Below are 12,213 nucleotides of genomic sequence, written 5' to 3' on the forward strand. Positions count from 1 at the left end.
CATCCTCGGCCAACGTTCTTGCCACCTACTTACAATCCAAAAATAGAAACATATATACATTAAGTCGTGCACAATAAGAGCATAAAAAATTGCACAAGGTGTGAAGCATTTACTAACCTTTTGTGTGCTTTGGTTTCCTAGCATGAGATGGCCATTCTTGTGGCGGCGTGTCGCTACTACCATTGTTTCCTCACGTACTTCTATAGGCTTTCCTCACATAATCATGTCCTCCTCAATGAAATTGCGTTTGAAACTATCTCTACAATGCAAAATTTCATGGTGTAGTTTCATATCCACTACATGCAAGACACAAACTGTGTTGGTAACTGTGCACTTAATGATTACATCTACATGAAACCCCTCTTAAGGGCAGTCCCAATGGTGTATTGATGATGGTTTTCTATCCTCATTAAATGACAAGCCACGTAGGCAAAATGGTGACATGGCAACATAATTAATGAAGAAAGAGAGCAAAAATCCTAGAAATGGTATGGATACCAGGTGCTAAACTTTAGCAGTGTCACATCGGATGTTCGGATGCTAATTAGGACTAAACATGAGCTAATTATAAAACGAATTGCAGAACCCTAGGCTAATTCGCGAGACAAATCTATTAAGCCTAATTAATCCGTCAAATCATGGACTAATTAGGCTTAATAGATTCGTCTCATGAATTAGACTCCATCTGTGTAATTAGTTTTGTAATTAACCTCCTAATTAGCATCCAATGTGACAGGTGCTAATTTTTAGTGGGGTGTATCCAAACTCCTGTTCGGCTGGCTGCTACTGCAGCAGCTACTGCAGCACGCACGCAGCAGGCTCAGCAGTGCAGCAGCTGCTATAGATGATTTTTCTTGTGCTATGGAAACCGCGTTAGTTGACTCGTGTCACAGCTGAGTGGGCCCATTCCCTACTAGGCCCAGACGTCAGTGATATGTGGCCTACATAACTACCGAATGTGTCTGCCTTGGGAACCGCCATGGGAGGGGTGGAGTTTCTCAAATGCGCACAACGCACTCGGTTCAGAGCGAATAGGAAGGGAAGCCGCCCATTTTTGGTTTCCACTTTGACCCCTGCATTCACATGGGGGTCCCACCTGTTCATCTCAATCACGTCCCATCGAGACCCTTCCATTCTAGTTCCCTTCCGCTCTGAACTCCACTCGCACAACTCTCCACTCACACAAGCTGGTAATACATTGTATTGGACATCGATCATCATTAATGACATTTATCTAGTTCCAACGATCACAACGACAATTTTCTCCCAGCACTGGAGAAATGACAGGCACACCCCGACGGCGCGATCACCGCACGCGCGGAGCATGAGCCTGCAGGTTGCCCGTAGTCTGCTGAGGTCCTCCAAGGGGTTGCCCGTAGTCTGTGGAGGTCCTCCAAGGGGTAGTCGATCCGCAGGGCATATAACGCGCCGCATCAATAACCGACCGTGCGCGGGAACTGTAACCGAGGCCGCGATTTTTCAGTTACCGCTTTCACCAGAGCGGCTGACATGCGGGTCCCACCTGTGATAAAAAATACCATGCACTAATTAGTCCTCTCTCATTAACCGATCGTTAAGAATGATACATGGAATCTTATTTTGTGGGGAAGGTGCAAATGAGATTATGGAAACGTGTGGCTCCTTGGCCAAGACATTTGAGTGTATATAACTGAGGAAAATAGAAGCTAGAATTTCGCATGGAGATTGGAGAAAAAGAAGCAATGGAGGCGTCGAGCAACATGGAGAAGAAGATGGAGCAGCTGGCGGCCAAGGCGGAGGCCAAGCCGATCAAGCTGTGTTTGCCAGGCCGATTGGCCCAACCTCCTTTGGTGGCCGCTGCCGCCCCCATTCAGATGGAGGTGAAGAGGTGCGATCCCCTTCCCAAATCTTGGGCAATGGGCCGTCGTCGCAATCGCAAGTTCATCGTCTACTCAAGTGATGAGGAGGAGACGCCCGAGTACCAGTTGTCGGCGGACTATGGAGTTGATAGCGACTGGGAGGACTACGACGAAGAAGAAGATTCCAACAGGTACTAGGATTGGGCCTCTTTTCGGAAGAAAAGAAAGGAGGAAAATGAACGCCATCAAGGCAAGGGCAAAGAGAAAGTTCTAGTAGAAGACGACGGGCGAGAACCGGAGGAGCATGATCGTACGCGTTGTACTGCTTGCAGCAACAACATCCACTACCTCTTCGACGCCACTGACGGCATCAAGCGTCAATTGCAAGCTCTAGATCAGAAGGTTGAAGTCAATTATCACTGTCAAGTGGAGGACTTCGAGTTCTTGAAGAGGAAGGTGGGGAAGCTCTTCGGGATGTGCGGCAATATGAGGAAGAACAGAGCTAATGTCGAAGGAATCAGCGAGGGTTCCTTGGGCGAGGACTACGAGAGGCGTCACTAGGAGCGTTCAGTTGTTTTTTTTCCAAAGTTTCAATTTCGCATATCTTCCTTTTACTCTTGAATTAATAGAATGTTTTTATTTATTGACACTTGTATGTAATCTTTTTTTATCACGTGCGTGCGCACGTGCCCTTCCACTACTTGGAAAAAAGAATCAATGGATTTGGACAACAAATGTGAAATCTAAACACGTTTAACGTTTTCACAATTTGAAATCCTCCACCCCATTTTCCATTTTGTTTTTATTTTTGCCGAAAATTGGGTTGGCGTCGGCATGCAGCCATTTACTGCCAATTCTTTCCTTTCCCTCCTCCAACATGGTTCACGAATGCGCACTCGGTTCCCGAATGCGTGCGCGAAGAGCTAGACCCACTATGAAAAGTACTCTACGCTTTTAGAAACAAAATCTACTCATTGTCCCCTGCCACTCCTGTCACTGCCGAGTGGGCCCATTCGCCACTAGGCCCACACGTCAGTGATATCTGGCCTACATAACTGCCGGCGGCGTGGACTCCCGCTTCCAGACTTCGCTTATGGCCCCTTCTTCTCTGCCCCCTTTCAATGTGAAATATATCTCCCCCAACACATCCCATCGCAATCCCGCACGCGCGCCTCGCTCCCTCTGCTCCGCTTCCCTTCCCACCATGGCTCACCGCAAGAAGATGCACAACTCTAGTAGGGAGCTACGCGACAAAGCCACCGGGTGATTCAAGAAGAAGGGACTTGGCACCTCCACCAAGGCTCGGCCGAGGCGCTCGATCCCTAAGGAGGTGATGCAGGAAAATTAGATTTAGTATACAATATATTTCATTTCATGATTCGATGACATGTTGAACTTTGCGATCTCATGGTAGGCGCGAGTAAGCAGGCCGCGTGACCCAGTCCGAGCCTGCCATATCTTCACTGAGTGTACTCCCTCCGAGGATGAGCGAGACGCCCAATATGACTGGCCAGACATGCCAGCAAGTCTCAAACTAGTATGTGTTCTTTATTTCGAATAAGTTCTAACACTATGTGTTGCCATGGTATCATCCTATTAAAACTGAGCAACACTTTATTTAGTTTTGTGACCCTATTTTCCCTGTAATGAAGGTCGCCGAAGATAGCTGCGAGGTCGTTTTCCCAAAGATGTCATGTACAATGATATTCACTCATGGGAGCGATGATGAGCTGAACGATGGACCTGAGCTGTCTAGTAGGCAGGTGATGTTCCTACCCTTTAAGTTAATCATCAATTGGTTTCTATTATGTGCTGTTTTGGTTTATCTAGTAGTCAGTTTATCTTTTTCACATGCTACGTAACCCCCTTCTTAAATGTCAGGTGCGAGAGATGGCAGAAGAGCTTCGCGTTGCTATCAAGAGCAAGCTGCAGAAGGGCCATTTCTACATTCTGGAAGGCAAGGACGACTAATGTGGATGAAGGAGTAGCTTAGTCCTTGTTGATGTAGAAGTATCAGTACTCTTAGTTATAAGAGTTATGTTAGTTGATCATTTCGTGGATGCCTCTTCTTTATTTTTGTATCATGATAGAGGCACTCCCCAAGTTTATTTTGGTAACATGAGAGGCATGCACCTACTATATCAAACTTGACCCAGTTCATATGAATTAAGTAGTTTTTATGTATGGGAGCTCTATCTCGTCTGGTTTAGCATTTGATAAAGTTCATCACCAATGTAGGCGTACTCAGAATCATTTTCGTCTTAATGTTTTCCAGAAATCAAATGGACATTAGTTCACGAAGTAAACTTTGCAACTCCAAATTACACAAAGAAAATATCTTCGTCTTCTCCAGGTATATTGACTGGAGCAACAACTCCATCACCAATGTAGGCGTCATCAGAATCATCTTCGTCTTCTGGTATTTCCGCATGATCCGGTTCAGGCATGGGCACAACCTTTTGAAGTACAGATGCATCACCTGATAACCCTTGCACGTCTTGCCTAATCCAGTTTGTCAAAGCCTCCTGATGGTCCTCAACATTCATTTGTTCCACTCCTGTGATAACCAAGTCCACATTTGTATCACCAACACTATCCTCTACTTCCGGCTTGGCAAATAGGGTCCTAGGTTTCATTTTGAGGACACTGCACCATTTAGTATCTTTCTTCCCGCCTTTCACATAACACACTTGCTCCGCTTGTGTTGCCAAGATGTATGGATCATCTGAGTAGCGAAACCAAGTGGTATCAATATCGATAATCCCAAATTTATCTTTACTATACCCTCTGGATTTGCTCTTATTTGGTGCAGGAACATCATACCAGTCACACTCGAACAATGTGACTTCATGCTGTTTAGCAAAATAAAGGGTGATGATTTTTTTAATCACTCCATACCATTCCATGCCATCATTTCCCTTGACGACAACACCACTGTTCTGTGTTGATAGATTTTTCTCTACATCTGATGTCCGGAAGAAATACACATTGATGGAACACCTGCTCCTCACAGTAACTATTTGATCTGGACCACGAGACAGAGAGTAAATCATTTCATCTGCTTTTCCCTCTGCATGTAGGTTCCTAATCTACACTCAAAAAATTTTAGAAGATATGTTACGAACATATATATATATATATATATATATATTCAAGTGTGATGAATAAAATTGAACAGCAATATATATGACTCACTTTACACTCAAACCAATGTACAAATTGAGCCTTGTGCCTGCTATCAACATTATGCATGTCGGTTTTCCTCAATTCGTCCATGTGCAAACTGATGAAACAATAAACTTATGTCAGTTAGATATTGAACACAATATAAAAAAAATAGGATTACATCAAGCTTCCTTTATCCATGGAATGGCCTCATCACAGTTGGATATTATGTAGTACCTCATCCTGCACAACTCAGCAGGAGTAGGTATCTCCATATTGTGCCTATGATGACTACCTTTCTTTCTAGTGAAGTCCATGCTCGCAAATACACTTAGACCAGCAGGTGGTTCACTAACAGTGCTCCTTTCTTGTCACTCTAGCCAATTCAGCTTTGTACTAACACCTTCAAAGAATCGAGAACAGAATGTAAGGCACTCCTCCAAGATGTACCCCTCTGCTATTGAACCCTCTGGGTACGCTTTGTTCCTCACATAGCCTTTGAGGGCACATAGGTACCTCTCAACTGGGTACATCCATCTATAGGAAACAGGGCCCCCGAGTTCTGCCTCCCAAGCAATATGAACAGGTAAGTGCATCATAATATCAAAAAATGCTGGAGGGAATATCATCTCAATCCTACAAAGGGTCTTTGCAATCGATTTGGTAAGTTCTTTCATCTCGGTTTCCTCAGGCTCCTTTGACATACCGAACTAAAAAACCTGCTGAGCTCGATCAATGGGATCACTACTTGCTCAGGCAATATTTGGCGCACCACCAAGGGTAAAAGTTTTTGTAATATAACATGGTAGTCATGACTTTTAAGTATAGCAACCTTAAAACCATTGACATCAACACATCTCTTGATATTTGAGGCACAAGCATCGGGCATCTTAACACCTTCACGAAAATTGCATAGAATTTCCTTCTGGTCGTCACCTAACTTGTACAACGCTGGTGGCAAAGTGTATTTTCCTTTATCGTCGAATGATAGATGTTGATCCAGCCTTATACTCAATTCTTGCATATCGAGTCTAGCCTTCTCACCGTCCTTACTTTTACCAGCCAAATCAAGCAGAGTCCCTATCAAGCTCTCACATATATTCTTCTCAATATGTATCACATCGAGATTATGGCGTATAAGCAAAGAATCCTAGTAAGGAAGGTCAAAGAAAAAACTCTTCTTCCTCCAGTTGTGCCATCTATTATCTTCATCACGCTGCTTCCTCTTCCTCGAAGTAGTCGCTCCAAAAGTGACTTGCTCGAAAGTCTTGTACTAGTCCACTACTTCTGCACCACTCAGGGGCATTGGAGCCGCCCTCATTTCTACCTTGTTATTGAAGCTCAACTTGTTCCTCCGCCACCTATGGTCTGTAGGCAAGAAACGACGATGGCCCATGTAGCAATGCTTTGAACCATATTTTGGCCACAAGTAATCGGTATCCTTATGACAATAAGGACAAGCAAACCTGCCTTTTGTGCTCCAACCAGACAACATCGCATATGTAGGAAAATCATTAATTGTCCAAAGTAGCATTGCACGCAGAGTAAAATTTTCCTTTTTTCGCATCCCAAGTATCAACTCAATTGTCCCATAACTCTTTAAGCTCATCGATCAGAGGCTGCAAATATACATCAATGTTAATTCCTGGAGATTTAGGCCCAGGAATTAGCATCGACATCATCCAATAGGATTGTTTGAAGCACAACTAAGGAGGCAAGTTATAAGGAATCAGGATCACTGGCCATGTAGTGTAAGTCACATTCAACATACCAAATGGATTGAATCCATCCGACGCAAGTCCCAGCCTAACATTATGTGGATCACTTGCAAATGCAATATACTTGGCATCTACGTGCCTCCATGCCTTTGAGTTAGCTGGCTGCCGCACTTTACCATCTTCAACCAATTCTTCCTTGTGCTAACGCATATGCGCCGATGTTGTCTCGTTCATATATAATCTCTGCAATCAAGGAATAAGTGGAAAATACCTCAGTATCTTACGAGGTAAGAGCTTCTTATTTACTCCACTAGTGCCATCACCACCACACTCTAAATATGTATCTTTCCACCTACTCTCCCGACATTTTGGATATGCGTTCAGCTTCTCGTACTCTTCTCCACGGAATAACACACAGTCATTAACACAAGCATGAATCTTTTGGTAGTCCAGTCCAAGGTCTCGAGCTACCTTTCGAACTTTGTCCAGGCTATCTGGGATACAATGGTGGAAGCGTCCCCACATCAGCGGAGACTAAATGTGATGCAAATATCAGTCCCAGGAGGCTGATAGCACATTTATTCGACAGATAATTCAGTTATCGTACAACTCCCGAGGGAGTGGCCGTGAAAGCCACGTCGCGATAAGAAGTAGATAAATAACAGCGGCTAACCAAGCGACTGCCAAAAGACAGTACTCGGGACTACACGGCAGCAGAAGCATCTTGTGAAGGCCAACACCACAGGCAGCGTTGGGTGCGAACACAACCTCCTACTCAAAGTCCTCGACGACGAAGTCCGGGTCTTCCTCTGTAGCAACGAAGCAAGGGTGAGTACAAAAGTACTCAACAAGTCCAACCCCATCCACGCAGGGGGATACAATCAAGTATATGCACATGATATAACAAGGATAGGCTAAGGTTCATTTGCAATAAAGCTAGATTTCCAACACATGCACGGGTTCATTTTCCAAAAGAGTTTTGCAAAGCTTTTATTGCTATCAGACTCACCGTCCGCCATAGCTCACGGCACAACTGCCGGACACTTCCAAAATCCAACACACACACCATGGAAACCATTCATTCCCAAGTGCTAGTTATGTGACCAAGCCGTAACTCGTCCAATGCCATGGACACGGCTACCCGCATAGGTTTTAACTCTGCAGAGGTTGTACACTTTTTTCACAAGTAGGGTACCACAGCACGGTCACCATAGTGCTGGTGCGGATCCTAACAAAGCCATTACCCACCTTAGCTAAGACTGACTAGCCAACACGGGAGCACCCAATGGGGTTAACAACCCATCCACGAGGCCGTAACCGGGACCTAAGTCACAAAGATCTTACTCCTTTTCCATGGGCTCCCGTTGCTCACCAGCTCACCTGAAGTCTAACAGTTTAGCTAGTGGGATTTATGCTAAGCTGTTGCCCATACAACGGTCGAGTGGTTACACGAAGGTTGAATTAGGCAAGATGACACATCAACTCGGTCCTTAACCATGACAAGATGGATATCTCCCAACTTTGCTCAACCACTAAGGTACGAGCCCAACATTCTGGCATTTCACACAAGAAATACCCATCCATCTCATCTAAGCATTCCTTGCCTTTACAATCGAAAACTCATTTTCTCATTTGAAAGCACTCACACATTTATTCTCTAAATAAATCATTGTAGTCATGATTGAATTTGAGTAACGAGTTCCTAAGCATTCTAGCAGTAATTATCATCTAAATAGAGCAAATCATATTTAGAGATAATTATAGAATAACAAGGAATATTCATAACAATCAAGGGGTGGCTATCCAACCATGTCTTGCGATAAAACAATATGCATTTTTATAAAACTGGCCAATAGGTTGTGTTTGAAAAACTAGGAATAAATATGCATCAAAGGGTGAGATTGGACTTGCTGTCCTCAAAGCCTTTCGGGAGTTCCGGCTCATGCTACTGGTCCTCGGGCTCGGGCTCATGGTCAAACTCCTCCTCGTGCTCCTCCTCGGGTACTCCGCGATCTATGGCACACACAAACGGGCACACAAATAAATAAAAGAAAATAAGGTTTTACCCCGTTGAGCTCCGAACAGAGAACACGAACGAAAAATAGGTAGAATGAGTATTTTTGGGAAATTTGGATATGGATCGGCAGAAGTATAATGGGAGATGACGTGGTCGAATTTGGGATTAATTGGAGGAAGTTTGGCGCATGAAATGACGAGTTAAACATGGATTAGGGGCTTAAAAGGAGGTTTAGGACTGATTTGCGAGAAACCAGGGACCTATCTGTAAATGTTTTTGGAGGTGGAGGGTTCTATCTGTGAAACAACCTTTGAGAGAGGTGGAAGGGTTATTTCGTGAAATAGAGAAAATCGGGGGTTAGATCGGAATTTGGGGGCTTCTTCTTCGTTTCTCCCTGTACCGAGACAGAGGATGGAATCGGACCCTTCAATTCCTTGGCACTCGGCATCTTGCGACCTAGGGATCGGAAGACGACGTACGGCAGGCGGAGACCGCGCGACGAAGGGGAGGAGTCGTGCGAAGAAGGAGGGGAGGCGACGAGAACGTGGAGGACTAACAAGGGGACTCTTCCTTGGCACTTGGCAACTCACGCGCTAGGGAAGACGACGGCAGGCAGCGGTCACACGGCAACATCACGCGAGGAGAAGCGGAGGAGAGGAGTCGTGCGAAGAAGGAGGGGAGGCGACGCTAGGATGACATAGACCAGGATTAGGCCTCTCAGCTCGTGAAAGAAAGGCCTGACAATATGTGTGGGCCAAAATAAAGGCCCACGAACATAACCAAGCTGGCGGCACCCACAAACTCATCTATTGCAACCATGCGTTCCCCTATATTGCAACGACTATATATTATTGCAATAGCACCTCCTGTATAGCAACGGTTTCAGTATTTGTTGCTATAACCAAGATTTCTTTTGCAACAATATCATTTTTGTTGCTATATCTAATACTAGTTGCAACGATTCATAATAGCGTTGCAATATCTAAGACTCATTTGCAACATTATATTTTTTCGTTGCAATAACCAAGATTTCTTTTGCAACCACACTATTTTCGTTGTAATAAACAAGATATCTTTTGCAACAATACCGAGTTCGTTGCTATATCTAATACTCTTTTGCAACACACGATAGTACTTATCGCAACGTGTTATAATCGTTGCAATATGGACAACTAATTGCCACCACTATAAAATAGTGTGGCAATACATCGCCGCAATTACAACCAACAAATATTCGTTGCGATATAGCATGCTTATTGCAATGACTAAGTTATTGTCGCAACGCTACACAAATGATGGCAATATGACACCCCTATTGCAACCAAAACGGACTATTGTCGTGATAACCCCTATGTATTGCAACGAAAGTCGCCTGTTGCAAAAAAAAATTGGTCGCATTAGTGACAAAACCTTGTAGTGGCATCTTGCTGCTTTGAAGAGCATTCTCCGGTATGTCAGTGGGACACTTCACCTAGGTTTACATCTATGACAATCTACTCAGTCCGATCTTATAGTATATTCAGATGCTGATTGTGCTAGTTGTCCTGACACCCGCAAGTCCACCTCGGGCTGTCGTGTTCTTGGGTGATAATATGATCTCCTCATCCTCCAAGCGTCATAATGCAGTTTCTCACTTGAGTGCCGAGGCTGAGTATCGGGTTGTTGCCAATGCCATTGGCAAGGTTTCTTGGTTGTGCCAACTTCATGTTCCTCTGCGCCGCACCGCCCTGGTCTATTGTGATAATATCAGCACTGTCTACATGTCTTTAAACCACATTCAGCATCAACGCACCAAACATGTGGAGATTGCTACATTTCATTCGTGAGCATGTTGCTACTGGAGATGTCCACGTTCTTCGTGTACTGACGAGTTCTCAGTACGCTGACATCTTCACCAAAGGCCTGCCTTCTTCGGTGTTGCCAAAGTTCGGGTCCAATCTGAATATTGAGGGCTGCCAACAATCAGATTGCGGGAGCGTGTTAGATATGTTTGTGCTGTGTGCGTGTATGGCCTGAGCGTACATAACGCTAGTACATGAGCAGGCTAATAGTCATGCCTAGATGGTTAGGATAGGCAGGATATCCCTTGACTGGTTAGGATTCTATAAACCTCTCTTAGGGCTACCTATATATTTGTACACCATCTATACCTATACTAATCACGGACTCTCTAGAAATTCCCACGCTAATCGGACAAAAAAGAAAAATAATGAACCGTATGATCACATTTCAATGGTTAGATCAACAGTTAGATATGGTTAAGACTCCTAGAGAGGTACACATGCATATATACCGTAATGTTATCTTCCTGACCTGCATCCCTGTAAAGTATTGTTAAGACTCCTAAAAAGATATACATGCATATATGAATATACAAAAATCGTTCCTCCCTGCCGTGCATCCCCTTCTCCATCCATTGTCTTTGCGAGGGTCGAAGTCGCGACTCAGACAGAACTCCATGATGTGCCCCGCCAGCCTCCGACGACGCTTGGACCCATCAGCACATCATTCTTCCCCCACGCACCCTATTCCATTGAATTGCCGTCCTTGAGATCACTCGGTTGCTCTGGTGGCGAGGGCATGCCCCTTAGAGTATCTGCCGCACTGTAGATCCACTTCTGTTGCTCCCATCGTCCAATGACCACAGACAATCTGCCCGCCGGTCATATTACCCCGTTCTGTAATCAAGCAGATGAGTTCTCTGGGTCATCAATTGATTTTTTTATTTTTCGTGCACTACTCCCTTTTTTCCCTATTAGTTCTTCCCTTCTTTTGGAGTATGCAACTTACTTGGAGGAAGTCGATGAATCTGGGGTAAGAGGTGTTTTTTATCTACATGACACAAAATATGAGTTCAGGTAGTACTTTCTACTTACAGGTTTGTTTCTGTCATATTCAAATATGTTCCTTTGTAAAAGCTAGAGATGGAATATCTACAATTTTTTAAATCATGCATATAAGAGTAACACACATAAAGATTTTCCATGTGTTGTTACATACTGCTATTTATTGTCAGATTACACAAATGAATTATACCACTATCAACCGTATTAAAAAAATCTAGACATCCCATCAATTAATATGTGTAAATCCAAATCATTTTGCTTATCCACAACATGTATGGATATGAAATCTAAATATCTTTCATTCTAACTACAGGCTTTCATTCTGACCCTATATGCCTCCCTATTAATGTGTCTTCTAAAGCTATAAAACTGCAAGCAAGGTTCAACGAGTCTATTAGAATAAGGGATATATCAAGTGAAAACACACAAACACTTGCATCCTATGAAAAGTAATTTTAAATTTAAATTGCATGAAAAACATAAAGGAAACAGAAAACCTTCCTAACAGCAAATGACCATGGCAAAATTCTTAGATCAAACTGTTAATAATTAGATGTGTAGATTTCTTATCATTCATATATATCTTGCAAACACGGATTTTCTTTCTTAACACGTACGAAGTTGAGGAT

This window comes from Setaria italica, chromosome VII, assembly GCF_000263155.2.
Source record: "Setaria italica strain Yugu1 chromosome VII, Setaria_italica_v2.0, whole genome shotgun sequence".
NCBI classification, from domain to species: domain Eukaryota; kingdom Viridiplantae; phylum Streptophyta; class Magnoliopsida; order Poales; family Poaceae; genus Setaria; species Setaria italica.